General features: G+C 35.8%; 1 protein-coding gene across 1 annotated transcript in view; it reads left to right on the forward strand.

Moving 5' to 3' along the window:
• The window catches only part of PDE4D (phosphodiesterase 4D), a 1,268,462-nt gene that overhangs the window by 14,639 nt on the left and 1,226,832 nt on the right, over nt 1–26,991 (forward strand). Inside the window, exon 2 of the mRNA XM_027101064.1 lies at nt 11,823–11,913. The gene's annotated coding sequence lies outside the window, so the exon portion shown is untranslated. The remainder of the gene's footprint in view (nt 1–11,822; nt 11,914–26,991) is intronic.

Here is a 26,991-nt window from a genome sequence, read left to right on the forward strand (position 1 = left end):
CATACTGTTCTCCATAGTGGCTGTATCAATTTATATTCCCACCAATAGTGCAAGAGGGTTCCCTTTTCTCCACACCCTTTCCAGCATTTATTCTTTGTAGATTTTTTGATGATGGCCATTCTGACTGGTGTGAGGTGATACCTCATTGTAGTTTCAATTTGCATTTCTCTAATGATTAATGATGTTGAGCATTCTTTCATGTGTTTGTTGGCAATCTGTACGTCTTCTTTGGAGAAATGTCTATTTAGGTTTTCTGCCCATTTTTGGATTGGGTTGTTTGGTTTTTTGATATTGAGCTTCATGACCCATCTCCTAGAGAAATGGAAATAAAAACAAAAATAAACAAATGGGACCTAATGAAACTTAAAAGCTTTTGCACAGCAAAGGACACCATAAACAAGATGAAAAGACAACCGTCAGAATGGGAGAAAATATTTGCAAATGAAACAACTGACAAAGGATTTAAGTATATTTTTGATTATTGTTTCTGTTCCGTTTCTCTGGGCTCTCCTCCAGAAAACACTGATTAACTGTATGTTAATGCTACTCTTTATTTTTTCATCCCTTCTCTATCATATTTTCCTTTTTCTTTTTACCTATGAGATCTTACGGAACAGTTAAATAATGCTTAAAGCCGCCATCTTCAGTATCAATTAATTCTTCTACTCTGTTTTCAATTTCTTTGTAATCTTTCTTTTTTAATTTTTATTTATTTATTATTATTTTTTTGCGGTACGTGGGCCTCTCACTCTTGTGGCCTCTCCCGTTGTGGAGCACAGGCTCCGGGCGTGCAGGCCCAGTGGCCATGTCTCACGGGCCCAGCCGCTCCACGGCACGTAGGATCTTCCCAGACCGGGGCACAAACCCGTGTCCCCTGCATCGGCAAGTGGGCTCTCAACCACTGTGCTACCAGGGTAGCCCTGTAATTTTTCTTTTTAAAATAATCCTTTCTCTTTTCATGTTACCCTTTTGCCTTTTTAATCTGCCTGGGATCCTCTTGATTTCATCCAGTTTCCTTTTCGTAGAGGCCATATTTCTTTGTTCAAAATGAAGATGACAAATTGTTTTCTGAAATTTTCTTTTGGATTCTGCAGTTAGAAAATTTTCAGGAGTTTTCTCTGAAGTTTCAGAACACACTTCTCTTTCCCTCGTTATATGCTTAGTTTTTTTTTCTATTTGATTTTAAGTAATGCCACAAGAATACACAGTTTGAGTGGCTTTTCCTTGTTCCAGCTCCTTTTCTACATTTTCTACAGTAATGGTGATGCAAACTTCAATGTTAAGTTTATAGTTTAATGGACATTGTTTCTGTTTCCATTAGCATTCTCTGACTGTTTTTATTTAAGATACCTCCCCTCAGTTGTAATTTGGTCTTCTTTCAACTCCCATAGCCTGATTCTTTGTTACTCTAAGAAGAAATTTTACATGATATCTGTAATTCCCCCCAAATCAGGGTTATTCTTCTGTGCCCCATTCACCTGTCCGTTCCACCTCATCCACCAAAGGTTTTACCTATGCAGACTAATCTTTTTAGAACATGTACTGCAGACCTCTCCTCCCTACTTTCTGTTCTTTTTTTTTTCTCTTAAAGGTGGTAGAATGGTGAGAGAAAAAATATTTGCCTCACAGAATAATTCCTAAAGCTGAGAAGTCTGAGTGCTTCTCTTCTCATAAAGACAAGAAGGATGTATTTTTAGTTTTCTATGTCTATGAGCCTGGTGATCAGAAGTGAAAATTGGATATGCCATGGTATTACTAAATTCCCTTTAGGGTTTTCAAAGTTAGAATCTATCTATTCCTTCTAGATTATGGAATTGGTTTTCTGTTAGTTTGGTTTTAAAAGGTGTCTTCAGTGGTTTTAGTGATAAGCTGAGAAGAGCAGCATTGAAGGGTGTTAGCCAGAAGCTATTTGAACCTGAACCTCCTATCAGGAAGCTGAGAGAAAAAAACGGAATTTTACTTTTATTTAAAGGTTGCATGCTAATAATTAAATTTTTAAATCTTTGTCTCTACTTGGAATTAAGACACAATTCTGGTGTAATATTAAAATATAAATTCAAAAATAGTGTCTATTCTTCCTTTCCTTTTCTGATGTAAGAATACCTCAAAAGAGTAAGAGAGAGCCCTAAAAGTTCAATAATGACTGTTAAAATGTAACAGAATTGCATTGGGTTTGAATCTACTGTAATATATTTCAAATATGTTTCATCTATTATATTTTTCTAATCGTGATAGATGATACAACTGGAGAACAAGAATTTCCTTTATGCCATTGACTTGTAAAGGTCACACTAGTAAAAAATGAAGGGTCAGGTAATCTGCACAAATCAGCCTCATTTTTATATACATTAACAGGAAAACATAATTGAGTTGCATGTGTTAAAGAAATGAAACCATTCAACAAATTGTTCTTAATAGAGGGAAAAATGATAGGGAGTTAAAATTGACATGAAAAACACAGGAAGATGTTGAAGGGTTGGAGTGGGAGGAAAAATGGTGGAGGTTAGTGAATGTCTGTTTGAGTGTGCAATTGCATTTTCAAAACAGTGACCTGATTATGTATCTAGATGTAGTCATTGTTCTTTCATAGTTATGATTTATGTATTCTCTCTATGTAATTTTCAGTTGTGTATTTTTTTCAAAATCAAGTTTCAGAGGAATAAATTTGTTTAAAATTATTTTAGAAATGTGTTTATACCTCATTTTGAAACAAATAGAAAGATTTTTCCTCTTCTAAATGCTTATGAAGGTAGATAACTTCTCTGATCTTTTAGATAAATACATTTATGTTAGTTGAATGGCAGGCAGTTAGTCATAAACAGGAGACATTAAGGAAAATTAACACACTTAGTGCAAATGAATTTTCTGTACCTGGTCAGTTAATTGAGATTCTGCCTAGAATCTGCTTTTATTTTACTGGTAGATATTTATTGATTTGAAGAGAGATAAAAATAATTGTCAGACAACATATAAACCATGGCTGAATAAAGAATTCATAGTTTTTACTCAAATAGAAAGATTATCTGGAATGCAAGTACGAAAAGAACTTGATACTCTAGGAATACATTATTTTGAATGTACATTTGAACTAGCTGAATATCCTACTCTAGAGCTAAGTGCACTGGCAGTATGTTAATCACATCTATAAGAATGAGTCATTTACAGCTGGAGTGGGCTTCACACTTGGAGCATCTTGAAGATGTTTTTTCTTTGGCTATGCCAAATTAAGCTTGTGTTGAAGCTATATTGTGTTAAAATTTTCACAATAAAATATTGGCATTTCCTGTATAAGTGGCATAGAATAGAAATTCCCTCCTATAAATAAAAATGCTTTGGCTTATAAGAAGGTGAACCTACTGATCTTTGGTTATAGAATAATACCAGAAATTTTATTATAAAGAGTATTTCAGTAATTGGAACCCTATTTTTATTATGTAATTGGAGGTACAATCTCATGGAAAGTAACTTCTCCAGGAGATTGAGTAGTTAAAAACATCATTTTGGTGATGAAGTTGAGATGATGACCAGACTTATAATGTATTTGTACACTGTAATACACTTCTAGGCACATTAATTTCCATCTAACTGCTTATTTTTCTTTCATGTTTTAAGTTCCATAATACTTTTCCCCCATCTATGTTAACCAGTTCTATTCATAGTGAATCTTAGAAAACTCTCTAATGATTCTTATTTCTCCATGTTTGTAGCTTTCATTACTTTATTTTAAAAATGTTTAATGTAATTTAATTTTATTGAAGTATAGTTGATTTATAATATTATATTATTTTCAGGTTAATAGCATAGTGATTCAGTATTTTTGTAGATTATACTCTAAGTTATTACAAGAAAATGGTTATAATTCTCTGTGCTATACAATATATCCTCGTTGCTTGTCTATTTTATACATAGTAGTTTGTATCTGTTAATCCCATACCCCTAATTTGTCCCCGCCCCTCTTCCCTCTCCCCTTTGGTAACCACAAGTTTGTTTTCTACATCTGTGAGTATTTTTATGTTTTGCATATACATTCACTTGTATTCTTTTTTAGATTCCACATATAGATGATATCATAGAGTATTCGTCTTTCTCTGTCTGACTTATTTCACTAAGCATAATATTCTCTAGGTTCATCCATGTTGATATATATATCTATACATCTATCTACCACATCTTCTGTAGATTCAAATTAATTTTAATCTTCATCTCAGCATGCTTTTATATCATAGGAATTGACAAACACTCTAAAATGTATATGTGAAAGCAAAGAATCTAGAGTAATCCAATTTTGAAAAATATTGAAAAAGAACAGTTCTACTTGACTCTAGACTTCCTATAAAAATACAGTAATCAAGATGGTAAAATTTTAGCATGAGGAGATTTTAGCATAAGGATAGAGAAATAAAGCGAACAGAATAAAGTCCAGAAATAGGCTCATGTTTATATAGTAAATGATTTTTTCAAGATAACAAAGCAATTAAATGGGGGAGTGGAGAGTCTTATTAACACATGGTGTTGGAACAACTTGATTTCCATATGGAAAAAAATAATTCTCTACTACTTCACATGAGAAACAAAAATTAATACATAATGGATCACAGACATAAAGTAAAAACTAAAACTCCAACACTACTAGAAGAAAATATGGAATAATGTTTTTCAAGTTCGTGGTTGTGATGGACTGGATGTTTGAGTCCTCCCAAAATTCGTATATTAAAGTATAACTCCCAATGTGATGATATTAGGAGATGGGGCCTTTGGGAAGTGATTAGGTCACGAGGGTGGAGCCCTCATAAACGGAATTAATGCCCTTCTAAGGGACTGAAGAGACCAGAATTCTCCCTTTCTGCCATGTAAGGACACAGCAAGAGATGGCTGCTTGTGAAAGAGGAAGCAGGACCTTACCAGACACTGAATCTTCTGATACCTTAATTTTGGACTTCCCAGATTACAGAACTGTGAGAAATATATTTATTTTGTTTATAAGCTACCCAGTCTATGGTATTTTGTTATAGCAGCCTGAACTAAGACTGTAGTTGGCCAATATTTCTTCATAAGATGTAGAAAATAATATCCATAAAAACTGATAAATTAGACTGCTCATCAGAAGACATAATTAAGTACATGAGTATACAAGCCAGTAATGGGATGAAAATATTTGTAAAACTTATCTGACAACGAACTTGAATAAGTATCATATAAAGAACTTTATACTCAATAAGGAAAATACAAATCTTAATAAACATGGGCAAAATACTTCAATGGACACTTTACAAAGGTACATGTATGAATGGCTGGTGAACACAGTAAATTCTGTTCAATATTTTTAGTCTTCAGGGAAATGCATTTACAACCACAATGTGATACTACAACACACCCACTAGGATCACAATTTAAAACTAATGACATCACCAAATATTGGTGAGAATTGGAGTCACTGAACTCTCATACATTGCTGATAGGAATATTAAATGTTATAAGTACTTTGGAAAAATGTTTTGCAATAAAAAAAATAAAGTTGCATAAACCTACCCTTTGGCCCAGTAATTCTACTGTGGTTATTTATCTAGAAGAAATACAAATTAATATACACATGAAGACTTGTTTAGAATGTTCATAGCAGCTCTATTCACAATGTCCTCAAACCAGAGACAACTCACATATTTATCAACAGGAGAATGAATAAACAAACGTTGGTATAGTTATACAATGGAATACTGCTCATCAATAAAAATGAGTGAACTACTGATCTATGCAACAACATGAATGACTGTCACAAACATAATGCTGAGCAAAAGAAGCAAAATGAAAAGAATACCTTATATATAATTCCATTTATAGGACGTTCTAGAACAACACTAATGCAGGTTAAAAAAAAAAGAATGATAATTGTCTCTATGAAGGAAGATTAAGTAGAAAGAGTCATGGGAGAACTTTCTAGGGTGATGGAAATGTTTTATATCATCATAAAGGTATGTGTTGCGTGGGTGTATCTATTTGCCAAAATTGTACTATTAGGATTTATGTATTTTCCTCAATTAAATTTACCTGAACATTTAGAAATGTCAGTACTAGTAGTTGCACAGGATAGAAAAATACTTCTAATTTTATAAAGTATATTCTAGTTGGCTTTGATTCAAATTTGCCTTATAAATATATACATATATATATATTTTATTTTCGGAGTTTGCAGCAGAGAAAGGTTTATTGCAGGGCCATGCAAGGAGATGGGTGGCTCATGCCTTAAAAACCTTGAACTCCCTGAAAGCTTTCAGCAAAGCCCTTTTTTTTTAAACATCTTTATTGGAGTATAATTGCTTTACAATGGTATGTTAGTTTCTGCTTTTTAACAAAGTGAATCAGCTATACATATACATATATCCCCATATTTCCTCCCTCATGCCTCTCCCTCCCACCCTCTCTATCTCACCCCTCTAGGTGGTCACAAAGCACCAAGCTGATCTCCCTGTGCTATGCAACTGCTTCCCACTAGCTATCTATTTTATATCTGGTAGTATATATAAGTCCATGCCCCTCTCTCACTTCGTCCCAGCTTACACTTCCCCCTCCCTGTGTCCTCGAGTCCATTCTCTACGGCTGCATATTTATTCCTGTCCTGCCCCTAGGTTCTGCAGAACCATTTTTTTTTTCGGTTCCATATATATGTGTTAGCATATGGTATTTGCTTTCCTCTTTCTGACTGACTTCACTCTGTATGACAGACTCTAGGTTCATCCACCTCACTACAAATAATTCAATTTCGTTTTTTTTATGGCTGAGTAATATTCCATCGTATATATGTGCCACATCTTCTTTATCCATTCATCTGTTGATGGACACTTTGGTTGCTTCCATTTCCTGGCTGTTGTAAATAGAGCTGCAATGAACATTTTGGTACATGACTCTTTTTGAATTATGGTTTTCTCAGGGTATATGCCCAGTAGTGGGATTGCTGGGTCGTATGGTAGTTCTATTTTTAGTTTTAGAAGGAACCTCCATACTGTTCTACATAGTGGCTGTATCAATTTACATTTCCACCAACAGTGCAAGAGGGTTCCCTTTTCTCCATACCCTCTCCAGCATTTACTATTTATTGTTTGTAGATTTTTTGATGATGGCCATTCTGACTGGTGTGAGGTGATACCTCATTGTAGTTTTGAGTTGCATTTCTCTAATGATTAATGATGTTGAGCATTCTTTCATGTGTTTGTTGGCAATCTGTGTTCTTTGGAGATATGTCTATTTACGTCTTCTGCCCATTTTTCGATTGGGTTGTTAGTTTTTTTGATATTGAGCTGAATGAGCTGCTTGTAAAGTCTGGAGATTAATCCTTTGTCAGTTGCTTCATTTGCAAATATTTTCTCCCATTCTGAGGGTTATCTTTTCATCTTGTTTATGGTTTCCTTTGCTGTGCAAAAGCTTTAACTTTTATTAGATCCCATTTGTTTATTTTTATTTCCATTTCTCTAGGAGGTGGGTCAAAAAGGATCTTGCTGTGATTTATGTCATAGAGTGTTCTGCCTATGTTTTCCTCTAAGAGTTTTATAGTGTCAGACCTTACATTTAGGTCTTTAATTGATTTTGAGTTTATTTTTGTGTATGGTGTTGGGGAGTGTTCTAATTTCATCCTTTTACATGTAGCTGTGCAGTTTTCCCAGCACCACTTATTGAAGAGGCTGTCTTTTCTCCATTGTATACTCTTGCCTCCTTTATTGAAAATATATGTGTGTGGGTATATCTCTGGGCTTTCTATCCTGTTCCATTTATCTATATTTCTGTTTTTGTGCCAGTACCATACTGTCTTGATTACTGTAGCTTTGTAGCATAGTCTGAAGTCCAGAAGCCTGATTCCTCCAGCTCTGTTTTTCTTTCTCAAGATTGCTTTGGCTATTTGGGGTCTTTGGTGTTTCCATACAAATTGTGAAATTTTTTGTTCTAGTTCTGTGAAAAATGCCAGTGGTAGTTTGATAGGGATTGCATTGAATCTGTAGATTGCTTTGGGTAGTATAGTCATTTTCACATGGATTTTCTTGGATTTTCTTCCAATCCAAGAACATGACATATCTCTCCATCTGTTTGTATCATCTTTAATTTCTTTTATCAGTGTCTTATACTTTTCTGCATACAGGTTTTTGTCTCCTTAGGTAGGTTTATTCCTACGTTTTCTATTCTTTTTGTTGCAGTGGTAAATGGGAGTGTTTCCTTAATTTCTTTTTCAGATTTTTCATCATTAGTGTATAGAAATGCAAGAGATTTCTGTGCATTAATTTTGTATCCTGCTACTTTACCAAATTCATTGATTAGGTTTAGTAGTTTTCTGGTAGCATCTTTAGGATTCTCTATGTATAGTATCATGTCATCTGCAAACCGTGACAGCTTTACTTCTTCTTTTCCGATTTGGATTCCTTTTATTTCTCTTTCTTCTCTGATTGCTGTGGCTAAATCTTCCAAAACTACATTGAATGGTATTGGTGAGAGTGGACAACCTTGTCTTGTTCCTGATCTTAGAGAAAATTTTTCAGTTTTTCACCATTGAAAACGATGTTGGCTGTGGGTTTGTCATATATGACCTTTCTTATGTTGAGGTAAGTTCCCTCTATGCCTGCTTTCTTGGGGGGGGTGGTTATCATAAATGGGTGTTGAATTTTGTTGAAAGCTTTTTCTGCATCTATTGAGATGATGATATGGTTTTTCTCCTTCAGTTTGTTAATATGGTTTATCACATTGATTGATTTGCGTATATTGAAGAATCTTTGTATTCCTGGGATAAACCCCACTTGATCATGGTGTATGATCCTTTTAATGTGCTGTTGGAGTCTGTTTGCTAGTATTTTGTTGAGGATTTTTGCATCAAAAACTGAAAGTATTCACTCCTACATATATTCTTTATAAATATATTTAGGAGTGAATAAATTTCAGCTTTTGAGAACTTAGATGAACCTTTAAATAATGATGAAAATGTGACCGCATTTTATAATACCTATTTGCCTAAGAACCAAAATTATGTAATATTTTTCATAATTCAGGGCATATTTATTAATGCGCCTATTGTTTACTTATAGGTCAGTTTTTTAAAAAATTAATTAATTGATTAATTTGGCTACGTTGGGTCTTAGTTGTGGCACTTGGGATCTTTGTTTTGGCATGTGGCATCTTTTTTGCGGCTGTGGGCTCCAGAGTGCGCGGGCTCTGTAGTTGCAGCATGCGACCTGCCTAATTATGGCACACGGGCTCTCTAGTTGTGGTGCATGGGCTTAGTTGCCCTGCGGCCTGTAGGATCTTAGTTCCCCAACCAGGGATCAAACCTGCGCCCCTGCATAGAAGGCGGATTCTTAACCACTTGACCACCAGGGAAATCCACTTTTTTTTTTTAAAATCAAGTAGAAACAGTCATCTGGCTCTGAGTTTACCTTTCAAATGTTTAAAACAGTTGTCCAGGGTGAATATAAAAATAAGGAAATGCAGGTAGCATCAAAGAATGAAAAATAACTTGTAAATGTGATAAATTAAAATTCTGCAGATTACAGTATTTCTGGACAACTATAGATTTTGGGGAGAAATTATTTTAATGGACTAAAAAATCTTTTTTTTTTAAGATTTTTATTTTATTTATTTATTTTTGGCTGTGTTGGGTGTTTGTTGCTGTATGCAGGGTTTCTCTAGTTTTTTGTTTTTTGTGTGTGTGTGTGTGTGGTACGTGGGCCTCTCACTTTCGTGGCCTCTCCTGTTGTGGAGCACAGGCTCTGGACGCGCAGGCTTAGTGGCCATGGCTCACGGGCCCAGCTGCTCTGCAGCATGTGGGATCCTTCTGGACCGGGGCACAAACCCGTGTCCCCTGCATTGGCAGGCGGACTCTCAACCACTGCGCCACCAGGGAAGCCCGGGTTTCTCTAGTTTTGACAAGTGGAGGCTACTCTTCGTTTTGGTGCACAGGCTTCTCATTGCAGTGGCTTCTCTTGTTGTGGAGCATGGGCTCTAGGTGCACAGGCTTCAGTAGTTGTGGCTCTCGGACTATAGTGCGTAGGCTCAGTAGTTGTGGCACGCGGGCTTAGCTGCTCCATGGCATGTGGGATCTTCCTGGGTCAGGGCTCGAACCTGTGTCCCCTGCATTGGCAGGCAGAATCTTAACCACTGTGCCATCAAGGAAGTCCAAAAATCTTTCTTTAGATCCACTTTGATAGTAGTACTCAGAGTTATTTTTCCAAAGTTGGAAATTTCCTTAGAAAGGAGGTAGAATCAAATATCATTTAATTAAAGTAATATTTTTTAATCTTAATAATTCTCCAGCATGTTGACATCATTAATTTTCTCCTTGGAGAATTCTTCTTTTGTTATCTTGTATTTGGATTTAATTGTTATTACCTTTTATAAAGCATCACATAAACCCATTGTCATACGATTGCACAATAAAAATGAGTATGGATATTTCATTTCTGTCTGCTTAATATTTCAAGAAAAAGCGTTTTAAGTAAACTGGTAGTCAACACTCAGGAATCTTTTTAATAACTCTTCAAATGCAGATAGCTTAGGAAATATTTCGTCAGTTTTCCTGATAAGAAAAGAAAAAGGAATTTGTACACTACAAATGAACAGGACCAAGAGAAAGACATAATAACTGGCAAAATGATACCCCGAATAGTCAGGAAACTTTAGAGTTCCTCAATATACATCAGCAAAGAAGGGCCTATTATCATTTTGGGCTATACCATAATAGGAGACACTTCAAAATTATTCATATGTTGCAATGACAGTGTAGCATGATTATGGAAACTAGTTGTAGAATTGAGAGAAATTAAAGGCTTTCCACTTTTATTGGCATTGATAATAATATCAATAAATTCATTGATAATAACTAGTCTTAGAAATATCTTTTGCTGGGCAGGGGGATAGAAGCTATTCATCTAACTGGGCACATGTTTCCATTTTAGAAATAAGATATTTTGCATATATTTTTCTTTGTAATTAAATCTAAAAAACCATAGAATTGGGGAAAATAGCCTTTTTAACCCTTGAGAAAAAAAAGGTTATGAGTGTTTTATAGAATTAAGTTAAATATTCACTAAAATTGTATTTGTTTGGAAGAACTATAGGATCCTTATAAACTCTTGGCAAGAAGGGTGTTCTGTGTTGTTTCAAATATATACTGCTTTGTCTTAAGGTTTACAAGTTAATCAATAAAGATTCTTGGCATATTTAAATAAAAAAGAATGATTTGTATTTAGCATGCCAAATGTATCTCAGTTATAAGTATTATTTGATACCCTGAAAATGTCTGTCTTTCAGCTTTGTTTAAATGACTAGTTTGCATATAGTGAAGACAGGCTTTACTCAGCCATGCCTAGACTCTGCCAGGATTCTTATAATCCTCAGTTACTGTAAACCAAATTTATTTAGTCCAAAATGATATTTATTTCTTAATGCACAGCATTATTGGAAAACAGAGAAAGTTTTATTCCATTAATTATGTGTTTTTCTCATTAAAAGATAATACGTGTTTCTTTTAGAAGTAGTTATCTTAGCATATAATTTTCTATATGTATGTGTGGGAGTGGACAAAAATACACACACACAAACACACACACAGAGCCATTGAGTTTGACATCATACCTAATGTAAAATGTTGAATCCTGCTTTTCTAATTAGCAATTTATCATAAATATTTTCCTGTGTAACTAAAAACTGTATAATATGTCTGTATAATATAAGTATATCATGATTTACTTAAAGATTCTTTCATTGTTGGACTTTCCCTTATATAATATACAATTTTTTAAGGGGACATCTGTGTGCATATTTTTTATCTGCATTTTGGTTTATTTACTTAGAATAGATTCCCAGCTGTGGGACTTCCAGATCAAAAACTCTTCCTGAATTGCTTTCTGAAAAGACAGTTTCACTGTATTCTATCAGAGATATGTAAGTATGCCTGTTTCATTGTCCACTTGCCAGAGTTACAATTTTTTTTTTTTTTTTTGCGGTACGCGGGCCTCTCACTGTTGTGGCCTCTCCCGTTGCGGAGCACAGGCTCCGGACGTGCAGGCTCAGCGGCCGTGGCTCACGGGCCCAGCCGCTCTGCGGCATGTGGGATCTTCCCGGACCGGGGCACGAACCCGTGTCCCCTGCATCGGCAGGCAGACTCTCAACCACTGCGCCACCAGGGAAGCCCCAGACTTACAATTTTTATTTTTGTTATTTACAGATAGAATGTCATTGTTTTAGTTTGCATTTCTTAGATGACTAATGAGGTTGCAATGTAAAAATCTGTCTTCCATATATTTGTTTTTTAGGATTTTAAGTTTTTCTTCATGATTTCTTCATTATCTCTTTCTTTCATAAGGATTTTATTCTTGTCCAGCATGTTGTAACAGATATTTTTATGTTTAGGCATTCACCTTTTAATTATGTTTTTGATTTTTAATTCAGAGAAGTAATTTTTTTTAATGTTGTCAAACAATATCTTTTGATCCTGATGACTTTGTGCAAAGAATGCTATGGGAAAATGGAATCTTACATTTACATTACCTGAATAGTAGATATCATTAGTAGTTTGATATTTAATCTGTGACATTTAGTTAGCTTTTCTTTTTGGAATATCATGACTTTAAAACTACAGCTAAAGGAAGGCAGATGGTTAACTTGTTTTCCACTTCCCTGAAAATATCCAAGATAGGAACCAATATTATCAGCCTCTCATGGAGGTTGGCCATGTCAAGATGTTGAGTCAGTGCCCAGCTCATTGCTCATTAAAGATGCTGCTCTTTGGACCAGCAGGAGACCCAGCAACAATATCTTAATAATTTCTGATGCTACCTCACATCCTTTCAGGACAGTGCAGAACATTTTTTTCTTTAGAAAATATTCAGACGTCTTTCCTTCTGTTATAGTACTTACCATTTGTCTACTTGTATTATTGGGCTGTACTTTATTTTTGTAGCAATGAATACATAGAGGAAAGAACATTTTAAAAAATCATTATGCATTTGCTTTGTGTCTGCATACTGTCCCATTAGTTATTTCATATGAATATCTGGCTTTTTTCAAATATGGATTATATTAATAATTCAAATAATATTAACTAATATTAATAAACAAGCCATTAATAATTCTCAACTCTTCCACAGTCATTTCTTATTAGGTGTGTCATTTCTTAGTTTTCACCAATCATTAATTTCTGTTTTTCCTTCTTCATTTTTTTGTCTCCCTGAGATCTTCAGAATGTGAATCAATATTTTGTTATGATGTATAATCTTCTGCTTCTCATATGAGTCTCTCTTTGGTGCCTCGTGCCTTCTGTTATGCTCTTATTGCTATTGGTCTTCTATTGTTTTAATTTCACTTTCTCCCACTCATCTCCACCATCGGCCACTGTCAGATGAAATGACTGGCCATGTGAAATAAGCCTATGCTCTATATGTATGTATACATTTTACTAAAGCCACTAGTAGACATCACTCCTACTCACACATGAGACTGGCCAATACTAATCTCTTTGTAATTCAGCAATCCTTTCTAAACATATCTGGAGATGTTTCTTTCACATCAGTAAATTACTATACCAAATGATCTCCATCTTTCCCCAAAGAACTCAGCGTTTTGCTACATTAACCCACTCAATCTAACAGTTCAGGAAAATCAATTCCGTGACATGAAATGAAAAGATGTACTGCCAAAATTGTGGTGTCTCTAAAGTGACATTTTTTTGACCAGACTGGAAACCCTTATCTGGCACAATTTTAGCTGGGGTTTCCTGATTCCTTTACTAGGCCATAAAATTTTTTGTCAAATCTAAATAGCTACACATTTAATTATGATTCCAAAAGTTTGCATTTTTGGATGAAACTGACTTTTTCTCTTGTCATGCTCTAGCCATAATCGTTTCATTGTCTAGTGTTAATTCGCATTTTAATTGACCTTTAAACATTTAACCAGAGGATAGTCCAATAGGACATTCTATAACCATCTCAGTAATTGATAGTCAAGAGTTACTTTTTATCGCTATTTTAGGAGTAGGGAAGTCTGCATACAGGGGTGGGGAAAGAGCTTTAACCTTCAAAGCAGGCTCTTTACTTTGGGGCTGTGGTGAGAAAAACGGAACAGAAATTAGAAGTTAGGAATGGAGAAATTAGAAGAGACAGATGGTGAGAGATTATAATGATATCTAGGATCACCCAAATTGTCTGAAGTTTATGCCAGAAATTTTTTTATCAGGGCAACATGTCATGCTTATTTTGAGTTCCCACAGACACATTTAATGCAATTATACTGGACCTTCCATTCTGTTGTTTTCTTTGGGTTTTCAAGGAGTTTAGAAGCAGCCTACATTGGACTTTGTCAGTGTTTCCAGCAACTGACAAATTTGAACGTTATAAATGTTTTAACGTTTATAACGTTATAAACGTTATAAAACATTTTCTTTTAAACTACTCTGGGGAAAGACATAAAAGTAAGATGACTGATCCTTAGATTATCTGCGTTTAGAACAACTTTATTTTAGTTGCAAAAACATAGTGATGGTGTCTTCATCGGAGACGGGGAAGATTTTAGTGGGCACAGCAGCTGTTGATTCAAATATAATTATACACGTTCCCTCTCTGTTTTCTCTTAGGTGAATAAACAGCTTTAGTTTATTATGAAAATTAGCAATCTCTAAGATTCATCTGTAGAATGAATTCTCAAATACAAGGTACATACATGACATAATCTGGTGAATGTGAAATGCTCCGGTGAAATGTCCATATCCCACTGTGATCTTCAGCGTTCCTTTTGCAATTATGGCCACAGTGTCAAGAATAAAACCAATTTACATGTGATTGAAAGTAACAAAAATTCTGTATGTTCTCTGGAGAAAATATGAATGATTCCTTTTAAATGAGAGACTTCAAAATGAGAGCACATAAAATACCAGCTATCGTCTGCTCAGCATGACTCAGACTTTTTAAAATGAATTTTTCTGAGTGTTGTTTTGAATTCTCTGACAACTTGAGATTTGTCTGTGAAACAAAGTACCCAGTTACATACAAGATTCCTTATAGTTAGAAAACTTCTTTTGCATATGTTTTACCAATTAACAATTTTTAGCTTAGTCTCTCCTATGTGCTCAGCAACGTGCTAAAAGCTGTGCATTTAATGCACTCATTTTATTTTTGTTTTGTTTTATTTTCCTATATGTGAAGATATGAAGGGCCAAATAAAGAGACCTGAAACTTTTGGAGGAGGGGGCAGCACATTTGCATTTTTAATCCAGGAATCTCCTACCCAAGGGTTGAAGAAAACTCATGTATGTGTAGCAGAGTTTTGGAGGTCAAAGGTAGAAGCTGCTTGCCATTTTGGGGTAAATGATCATTTAACCTCTTATTCTATTTCATGTAAGGTAAGACATAGATGAAGGGACATCAATGTATCCCACCTGTGATATTATCCAGGCAGAAGATGAATTAGAGGAAAACAGTGGCTGGAGGTTTGAAAGGAAATAATACATGGAGTCGTTAGTGTCAGGACAGTCTTGTGTGTCAATAGCCCTTGAGCAAACACAGCAGTGTTAGAGCAGGCAAAAGGCTGCAGAGGTCAAGAAGACCCCTGTTACGCTGGAATCTCTCAATCATGTCTAGAAATATCATCTCACTTAATTAGAAGTTTATATAGCTTCAGGCTCAGTATTGTTGCTAAATAGGTTCTTGTTAAGCCAGTAAACTGATGCTCTCTTAGGGTGCTGAAGGCATAAAAATGAGGTGTTTAGATCCCTCCCTCCAGGAGGTTACACAGAAAAGCAGTCACAAATAGCGGTAATCACACAAACTGTTGAGAGCGGGTGGAAAATGAGAGCGACAGAGAATCATTGATTTAATGCAGCCTTTTAAAACCATTTTAGAAGTCTGAGGGGTATAGATTACAGAAAAATCCAGGTAAAGGGTAAAAAATTCTGCTTAGGGTTGGAAAAAGAGGCAAGATTAAATATTGCTGTAAGGAAGAAGTAGCATTTGACCTGGGTAGGAATTTTATATTCAGAAATGTGAATGTGTGTGTATAGAGAAAAGGGAGAAAAGGGATAGTGGCCCGTTCCGGATTGAGGGAATTTAGTTTATTAAATTTTCCATTTTATATTTATTGATTGCCTCCTAGGTACTAGACCCTAAACTAAGTCCTAGGAACACAGGATAAATAAGAAATTTAGTTCTTGTCTTTGAAGAGCTGCCCACAGTTGGAGAAGCATATGTGTACAGAAGCATTGTTGTCAGGTGTGTGCTGGAGGCCGGCCCTTGGTGCCCTAAGGCCTGAAGGGGGCACCTGTCCTACACAGCAATACCAGGGTGGGCAGGGCTCATTCTCCAGGTTCCCTCAGCCCCACTGACAGCTGGGTGAGCTCCACCATCCAGCAGAGAGCGCATTTTGTCTTTGTAGCCCTCCTTGCGTTCTGCTTTGTACTGAAGTTATTCATTTATTTATCTTCCCTCTAGACCTTAAGTTTGTGGCGGCCACAAATCATTTCTGTGTTCCTTTGTGGCACCTAGAACAGTGCCTTGCACACACAGTGGGCATTAGAGGGTTTGGGGATGTAATTAGGTTTTATATTTGTTGGAAAATAAAACGTATCTGGTAAAAGGCATGCCTATGAGAAAAGGTGTCCTTTTCCTACATGTGGTCAGCCTCACTGACCCAGCCTTTCACAATTTTTACAGCTGAGGCTGGTGTCTTGAAGCTACCTTTGGCCCTTGATACTATTTTTTGAACTATGAGGACTTTGGAGGCATTTTAAAGTTTTCTTCTCTTTATGGCTAAGCTTTTTCTTATTAAGGGGGAGAAACTTGAACATCCACAGGCCATTCTGCTCATTTGTTTTAAAAAATGTTCTTGTTAAAAAGTCACCTTTTGCCCCAATTTCACATTCAATTTAAGTTCATCCCTACCTACAAGACACTAAGGCAATATTCTCAGATTGTTTAGGAGGCTTCTTATTTTTCTCAGCTGTAAACTCAATTACCTTTCAGATGATTTTATAGCTGACAGTAAATGGTCCATGAAGTGTCTGAATAAAAATGAGGGCAAACATTTCATGCTTAAATAGCTGTAATGGTAGTCAGTGTAATGGACTGGAGTTTTAGAAATAAGCAGGGCCGAATCACTTGGTGGCCATATGATATCATGCTATGGTTTCTACAGAGATATCATTTGCAGGTGTTTGTACCTACATCTTACCATAGATGGTAATTTATGATGTTTTATTTTATGTAAACAAGTGTCTGTATATATTTGGAGTATGAATGTCTATGGAACTCATATATTAAAATAAAAGAGCTATGACCGTTTCATCGTTGCCATAAATGGTCTTTGAAAATATTGCTTTTTCCTTTGGAAAACTATTACTTAAATATCTACAATGGCTTGTCACACTCATGGAAATGGTATAACCCTGTAAGCTTCTTTCAGAGTGTGTATAAATCTCCTTTGTCTCTATGGAAACAGACTAATTCTACTAGTTCTTAAATACTTCCTTATGGCACTGCTAAGAATTATCATGTTTTCTGGATTGTTGTGACACAGATTGACTGCAGCCATATCTGAACTCATGTGAAGGGAATGAGCTAGTATCAAATGGGCATCTTGTTTACCTAAAGTTTTCTGACCAAAATGTCTTCATTGGAACTAGCTATTTCTTCAAAACTCTATATTTGATTGAGAGACACTGAAATCACTCTGTCCCTTTTACATGTGCACTATGCAATGTTTCAAAATGCTTTTCAAATCTTGGAATCTGCTGATTGCATTGATATAATTTTATAATTATGCAAACCTGTCATGTGGTCTGCCGGCCTTTATTTATATCAGTAAGTGCTGTTCACTTGTCAAAAGTTTGTACAAATAGACCTGAAAGGAACTTTCAGGGTCATTTTTATTGCAACTCATTGTTGATGACATTGAGATGTTGTGGGCACCATGTCACTCTGTGAACTTTTATGAAGTGAACTGGGGCTGGTCAAGCAGTATCTCTTTGTTTTCACTTTAGTAGTGTTGTATCACATAAGCTTTTGCTTCCACAGAAGCAATGGAGTTGAAGTCTTCCTCTGCTGCTCCTCCTTTGCTGTCTTGATTTTCTGAAATTTAATTTTCTTATTCTTAAATGCCAGGTGAAATTCATTGTTTCCTTCTCTGTAATTTTTGGTTATATCTGTGTATTTTGATTAAGGTAGTTTTCTAGTTGTAGAGGGAAGCTTGAGGCATGTTCTTTTTTTTTCCTCTTCTTTTCTAAATAAGTAGGCCTTTACAAAAGTCTCAAGCTTAATAAGCAACAACAGAATCCCTCTTATCCCATCTCCCAGCTAAGTGGACTAACTGACGTTCTCTATTTCCTCCAGAAAGTTTAAACACTAATGCCTATGACATTCTAGAAGGCTGTTCTTCCCTACTCCTGTGTACTTCAGGTGCCCCTTGTGGTGATGTATGTCACCAAGAGTCCCAAATCTGTACATGACAGTTGTACTTGCTATTTTATTATATAATGTAATTAATTGTTCTGTAAATGAATATAACATCTACAAGTGAAGAGAAATGTTTATATGAAAACTAAAATAGACTGCTAGTCAATTTGCTAAAGCAAAATTCTTGTTGAATTAGAATTAGGTGTGGCTGAGACAATCATAAAAGATGGGAAAATGTGAGTGGCTAAGAATCATGGAATGATTCTTCAGATTTTTTCTCGTGTCTTTAATTTCCTCACTTTATTCTAAAGAAACAAAACTTGAAAGCATAGATGATGCATATGAAAATGCTTTATGTAAAATGTAGAAATCTAACTAGCAGATCCGTACATAAAGCAAAGGTCTTGGCCTCACATCAAAAGAATAGCAAACTATGTGCATTTAAATGTTATTATGAAGAATGTTTAGGTATTATTTTTAAAGATTCTTAACTTTAATATATTTATTTGACAAACTGGCCATCTACCTATTCTGAATATGTCAGATAGGAAGGCTAACAAGAGGATAAATTGAAAGCCACCAACTGCTCTCTCCTTTACTATGGGGAGGAAAGGTGAGTGAAGTGTTCTAGAGTCTCATGACTCTGGGTGTCCTAATGGTGGAGAAGCATCTTCAAGTAAACCTGTCTGGTTTGGCCCCAGAAGACTGCTATTCCACCAGTTGGTCTCCTCTGGTGCAAGAGCAATGGCATAGATGGGGAGGATGTCATTGCCTTGGGTTATCTTGTAGAAAGCAACTAAGGCCTCCTTTGTATGACACAGCTCATGCCAAAGTGAACCATCAGTCATTCTAAACCTTCAGCTAAAAGCAAATCACACACTCATTTTTCATATACTGCATTTTTATCTTAATTCAAACTTTAATATTATAATTAAGGCCTATATATATTGACTATTTTAGGGAACAGTCTGGTGACCAAAGAAAGTATCCCTGAAAAGTACCATTTCTTAGGAGTTCTCAGCTCTAGGTAGGAGATTGTCTCAAGGACCTCTTACCCAGATGATAACTTTATTATTGAGAGATCTTATAATAAACATAAATAAAATTTTATCACCAACTAAATTTTAACTTCCATGAGGTCAGATAATAGTCATATTAATAGCTTCCTATACTGCCTAGCATAGCACCTGAACCAAAGTAAGTTTTGAATAGAGGTAGAAATAATGATAAAGTTCCCACACTGAGATATTCTGTACTTTAGCGTGATCATTTTAATGGAAATTTGTCTCCTATGACAAATTGCAGTTTTACCATATCGCTTTGTTGGACCTTGTCTCATATTTCCATTCATTGTCCTAGTTCTTATAGATAGTACTATTTTTAATATTGAGAGGTGACTATACTGTATTCATTCAGCTGATTGTTTCTCAGAACTGGCTGAATATGAGACAGATTTTTTTTTTCCAATAGTGAGCTTGACTCAGTACATGGGAAATTCATGCAGTCCTGGCCTACCTTCTCCTTTTCTGCAGATGGTCACTCATAGACCTTTGAATGCCTCCCTCAAATATAACAGCAGCCCAGAGGTGAATTATTCAGACAGTGTGGCCACCCTGGGAGACCTGGTATATTTTGCAGGCCCTGCTGTGATACAGACCAATCAACCCAAGTCTTTTATGTCTTCTTTCCATATTGTAACTCCCATGAGGTAAAGTGTTAAGCTACATTAAGCCTCAAAAAAGAAATTTGAGTTCATGATGTGTAACTTCTCAGTAATGAGAAGTTTAGTATAATCTGCTTCTTGAACTTGCTATCTGATATTTGAAAAAAAAATGTTACCAGTTTTCTCATTTCTATTTAAATATTTAAGACTAAAAAGTTTTTAGAAGAGCACTTAGTACCTCTCACAAAACTTCATAAGTGGCTTTGATTGTATTCAGAATTATATCACCTGATCAGGAGCAGACAACTCATGAAACCAAGAACATAAACATAATTTACAACACTTATAAAAGTATAGTTTGAATTTTAAAGGATGAGTAAAAACTGAAGTTGAAATTTTTGCAGAGTCAAATATCTCCTACGTATTAACCAAAATTTATAGAAAAATATCTATAACTAAAATAGGAAGAACGATAGGCAGGACTCCTAATAAAAGGGAGGGAGAATTTGTTAGGAAGTATCCACCCGTGTAGGTATCAGTAAACATATGGGTGTGAGATGTAGACAATGTTAGAAAACATGGTAATATAGTACACATTATTCATAGTTACAGTCAGAAATATGTTATCCCTGTCACAAATTGATAGAATAAGTCGACAGAAGATCAGTAGATAGATTTGAAAAACACAGTCAATTAACTTGACCTATTGACATTTTTAGAGCACTCCACCCAACAACAGCAGAATATACATTCTTTTCAAATGCACACAGAACATTTGCCAAGATAAATTATATTTTGGGCCATAAAAATAAGTCTCAATATGTTTAAAGGTATTGCAGAGTATGTTCTCTAACCACAATGAAATTAAATGAAAAATCAATAATGAAACATGTCTGGAAAGCCCCCAAATATCTGGACACCAAATAACATACTTCTGAATAATACCTGTGTAGTGGGTTGATCTGTGGTTTCCAAAATGATATGTCTATGTTGTAATCACTGGAACCTGTGACTACGACCTTCTTTGCAGATGTGATTCAGTTAAGGATTTTCAGATGAGATAATCTTGGATTATCCATATGGGTCCGAAGTCCAATGAGAGGTATCTTTATAAAAGAAAGAAAAGGAGAGCACACAGACACAGAGGAGAAGGCCACATGAAGATAGAGGCAGAGATTGGGGTTATAGAGCCATAAGCCACATAACACATGGAGCCAACAGAAGCTGGAAGAGGCAAGGAATGAAATCTCCTCTAGAGCTGTTAGAGGAAGTGTGACCTTGCTAACACTCTAATTTTGGACTCCTAGCCTCCAGAATTGTGAGAAAATAAATTTTTGTTGATTTAAGATACACAGTTTGTGATAATTTATTGAGGTAACCATAGGAAACTAATACACTGTGGGTCAAAAATAAATGTAAAGGGAAAGTAGAAGGTATTTCACATGAAATGAAAGTGTACATACAACATATCAGAATTTATTGGATGCTCATGAAGCAGTATTTAAGGAAAAATCTATAGCAGTAGGTGCCTATATTAGAAAAAAGAAAGGTCCCAAAACAACGACCTCAGCTTCTATCTTAAGAAACTATAGGGCTTCCCTGGTGGCACAGTGGTTGAGAATCCACCTGCTGATGCAGGGGACACAGGTTCGTGCCTGGGTCCAGGAAGATCCCACATGCCACGGAGCGGCTGGGCCCGTGAGCTGTGGCTGCTGAGCCTGTGCGTCCGGAGCCTGTGCTCCACAACGGGAGAGGCCACAACAGTGAGAGGCCCGCGTACTGCAAAAAGAAACTATAAAATAGTCAATGAAAACCAAAATAAAGAAAAGAAAGGAAATAATAAAGATCAAGACAGAAATCAAGAGCATAGAAAACAGAAAAACAATGGGGAAATCAATGAAAACAAAAATTGATTCTTTGAGAAGATCAATAGTATTGATGAACCTAGCTAGGATGGATCAGGGAATAAAAGAGAAGAGACAAATTACCAGTATCAGGGATGAGAAAGGTGACATCACTACAGATTCAACAGTTATTGAAAGGAGAATAAGGAGATAGTAAAGGATAATGAAGAAGTCAGTTGTTTCTCGGCTGTTCTTCCCTATCCTCAGCCTTCAGAGAGCTCCTGCCTTTCTCTCAGGAAAGGCCTCTGTGTCTCTGGGTCAGGGCCACAGCCTCCCTCTGTGATGAGGTTTTGTGGGATCTAATCCATCACATCAGTCCACTTACAGTGTTGAACAGTTTTACAAGTTAAGCTACTTTCTCCTTACCCCTATCAAGAGCATATTTGCTCTTCTTCCCACTAAACCAGGGGTGAAAGCAGTAGTGAGTTTCTTCTTTGCTGGGAAGGATTCCTTCCTTCCTGGAATTTAATTCATTTAGCTTTCTTTGTATTCCTAGTTCTCTGGGAGTTAAACAAACAAGCAAACGTGGTTGGGGAACTTATTTGGCTTGTTCTTGTTGTAAAGTTAGGAGGGATGGGCTGCCATAAAAAAAAATAACAGGCTGTGCAGCTTAAACCACAGAAATTCTAGAGGCTAGAAGTTCAAGGTCAAGGTATGGTTTCTTTTGAGGCCTCTCTCCTTGGCTTGCAGATGGCCACCTTCTCACTGTGTCCTCACATGGTTGTCACTTTGTTTCCTAACCTCCTCTTCTTATAAGGGCACCAGTCATATTAGATTAGGCCCCACACTAACAACCCAGTTTTAACATTGAATTACCTCTTCAAAGGCACTGTCTCCAAATACAGTCACATTCTGAGGGACTGGAGATTAGGGAGGGCGTCAACATATGAATTTTGTGGGTCACAATTTAGCCTATAACATTCTACATTATCTGGTCCTTCATTCCTTCCCTGACCTCATATCCGACTAAATCTGTCAGCCCACACCAGCCTTGCTGCTAATCTTAGAATATGACAGGCATGTTCCCATTCAATGGCATTTTCTCTGGCTGTAAGTCCACCTGCGGTAGATTACCCCTCAAGATTTTCCACTTGGCTTATTATATCATCTCCCTCAAGTCTTTGCACAAATCTTACCTTCTCTTTGAGATCTATTCCAACTGTCTTATTTAAAATTGCAGTCCTATTTTAACTGCACTATTTATTCTTCACAGTACTTGTCACCTTCTAGCCTAATATACAGTTTAGTTATTTAATAAGTGTGTTATCTTACCCTTAGCCCACTAGCATATGAGCTCCATGAGGGCAGGGATTTTTACTTGTTTTATTCATTGATGTCATAATATCCCAGTGCCTGTCACATATTAGGCATTCTATAGTGATTCAGTAGTGAATAAATCATGATTGTCTGCATGTGGTTTCCAGACCAGAGCTTCTCATTATTTCTATGAGATGCTGCTTTTTTGTTGTTTTTTGAGATGCTGCTTTTTATTTAATTCCATTTCATTTCATTTTATTCATTTTCTCTTTTCCCTAGCACCTTGTTATGAAAACTGGCAAACATATTGCAAAGTTGAAGGAATTTTACACTACACAAATATGTACCTACCACCAATTGTACCATTCACATTTTACTAAACTTTATCACATACAGGTAACCCTCCATCGACTAATCCATTTTATTTTTGTGCATTCAGAGTAAATCATAGACTTAAGTATTCTTTCCCCTGCATACTTCAGCATGCACATTTTTAACTAGAATTCATTATTCACAGTCTTTTTCTTTTTTATATAAAACTTACAATGAAATGCCATGCTTGTAAGTGAACATTTGCTGAGCTTTGACAAATGTATACATTTTTGTAACTCATACCCTTATCAAGATACTGAGCATTTCCATCACTCCAGAAAGTTCCCTCATGCTCCTCCCCAGTCAACCCTCACTACCATTCAGAGGCAACCACTGAGGACCCTGCCTAGGGATACTGGAGTCTAAGGCAAAAGGAAAAAAAAATTGTAATAGTTAATTTTTTTCCAGAACATTAAAGCAGGTAAAAAACTATCAAAAAATTGAAAAGTATTATAGGTGTATTAAAACTCAAAATATTTTAAGTTTAAATATTTTACTTATACAAAAACCAATTGATAATTTTACTTTCCTGGTTTTAATGGAAACAAACTCATCAATAAGATTTCCAGAATGTACTACTTATATGAGATGCTACTTTAAAGAAAAAGAATGGTTCCACTGTTGTTGAAAACTTGGAGGCTCCATATTGGACCAAATTAAATAAGTTACCACAGGACTTCCAACCAGTAATATGCTAATGCAATGTTCAATCTCTATTGGCAAAGTGAAGATCAAGTGCAGCAAATCCCAGCTGTTTTTTACCATGTAATTCTTTTTTCCTGAATCACCGTGCGTGACTAATGTTTTCTAACACTCATTTTTTAGGTTTGTCCCTTTTCCATCCTTTCAAGAGATTCATTGCTATGTCACATGAATTTCAATTAATTTAGATTCTTCACTGCAAGAATGATGATGATTTCTTTGTTTCATATGCTGAAGAATATTGTTTGAAACAATGTTATTTCTATTACAATATAATCTCTTTTCTTTTGTTTTTACTTTGTCTATTACTTTTCCTTTTCTTTTGCTTATCTTTTCTGAGTTTTGGTTGTGTTAAACCTGTCCTGAATGAGATTCATTCTCCTTGAAAATTAATTCTTCTTCCACTCATAGATTTTTATTATGAGGAATAGTTCTTGCTAAAGCTTTCTCAACATTCAGAGTTGGTGTTTTGTGGGTGATGGTGCAGTGTTGGTATGCATACATAGCGAGTGGAGGAAAGCCATATCTTTGAAGTGTGTGTTCTTGAGTCTGAATGAGGATAGAATAAGGATATAAGGGGAGACTGGGTTGGAGTAAAGTAAAATAAATAGAGAGGAAGTAGAATAAGTGTAGAAATGACTGAAAAATATATGGTTTTTAAAAAGCTAGAGCAGAAAGAAAACGGAAAAGTGGAGAAAAGACTTTAAAGAGAAAAAAATAAAAAGATGAATAGAACTAACATTTGTTGAGTACCAACCATGTCCCAGACTTTGTGCTAGTTGGGTCATTTAACATATATAAATCCTTCCAATAACCCTCTGAATCAGGCATCATCATCAATAATTTACATATGCACAAACTGGTCAATTAAGTAATTTCATGCTTCCCAAACTTTCCTGATTTTATTATGCACAGAAGTGATATTCATATTTGAAAGGCACTTGAGATTAATCATAGACCACTAACTTAAGGCATTTTGTGGCTCTGTATCCCCCAGCTATTTTGAGGGTTCACAGGATCAACACCTCTGCAAGTTATATTCTCAGTCCAATTAGTTCACATACTTGGGAAATGACAAAGCTAAAGTTTCAATTTAAGACTCTTTGTTTTCATAGTCCACCATTTTTTTAACAGCCCTAAGACTATAAAGATGAAAAATGCATGACCCTGCCCTTGAGGAACTTACAGCCTAGTGGGAAAAGATAGATAGTAGAAAAACAACTATATCTAGATCTCAAGTTATTAGGAAAAATGAAGAGAAAAGCATTATTCAGTTTCATTTTCAGGAATGAATAGGAGTTTGCGGGTGGGATATAAAGGGAAGAGGGAGAAGGCATTCTAGGCAGAGGGAAACAGATGCACAAAGGCATTGAGCTGCGGGAGATGTTGGGAAACCACTTGATCTGGCTGCATTCCTGAGCAGGAAGGGAAGCGAAGGGAGTAGAAGTTGAGGCTGGATGAAGGACTGGGTCAGGTGGGAGCGAGGGTGGGGTTGGTAGCTCTGTTACAGAAATGACAGTGGAGAGAAACAGGAGTGACAAAGTCAAAGTATTTTTGATATAGTCAGTATGCTTAGTGACTTTTTAGGAATGGTGAATAAAGGATGACTGTGATTTCTGTCTTGGTTTCCTTAGAGGCTAATGGTTCATTAGAGAGACACTGAAATAGGGAAATCTGGAGGAAGAGCAGGTTTCAACAAGAACAAGAAGTTTGATATTGGACTTGGTGATTTTGAGGTACTTTGTAGTATGTTTAGGGAAGACTGGTGTCTGGTAGCTGGTGGAAGTCTGAATAGTCACAGAGTAGGGTGAGTAGGGGTAGAATTAGTTCTACCCTTCCTGGTATGTATCTCTTTTTCAAAAAAAATATTTCTTTCTAAACTACATTAACGGTGCTGCCTATGAACTTAAGCAAGTGCCTTGAAGTAGGTAAAAATTCTCGTAACTGGCAGAATGATCCCCATGTTAAGTTTAATGATGATGGTCAGTTTCTTCTTCAACACTGACCTCCAAGCCTTGGAGAATTGTGGCCTAATAATTATACAGATAGACTTCTGTTATCTCAAGAAGCTCTTATTTAGGTAATATACATATTTTTAGCTAACAACATTAATAATTAACATTTATAGAGCCCTTAATGTGAGCCAGGCACTTGCTATACATTATTTGTATTTATCAATTCATTCAGTTCTCACAATAATGCTATTTAGTGAGGAGAGGTTACGTAGCTTCCCCAGGCCTGTGATGCATCCGGATCTCAGGTGTTGCTAAGATTCCAGCAGTTTCTGACATTTGGTCATGTAAGCCTGAGGCCATAAGCTATTGCTCTCCCTGCCTCAGTATATCTAGAACTTTATTTTGCACTTGTTCCTGATTTGCTTCTTGAAAACTTCTTCACCCTCTTATTATATTTTAGCCATTGTTAGTGACTTGGTAATGTTTTCAGGTAATTTCTGTTCTCCAAGGGTTACCTGTTCTTCACATTTATTAGTTCATTCATCATGTTAAAGAATGGAGAGTTCTGCTTCCAGGAAGATGGAGTACACATGCTTTCCCCTATTCCTCCTGTTATGTATAACTAAAATAATACATACTTATTATATAAAATAATAATACATATATATTATATGTGTATGGATGTATGTATATATAAAATAAGAATACTCTGAAAGGTGGAGTTCAGA

This window comes from Aethalodelphis obliquidens, unplaced genomic scaffold (assembly GCF_003676395.1).
Source record: "Aethalodelphis obliquidens isolate GAN/ISIS:26980383/991018 unplaced genomic scaffold, ASM367639v1 scaffold4, whole genome shotgun sequence".
NCBI lineage: Eukaryota > Metazoa > Chordata > Mammalia > Artiodactyla > Delphinidae > Aethalodelphis > Aethalodelphis obliquidens.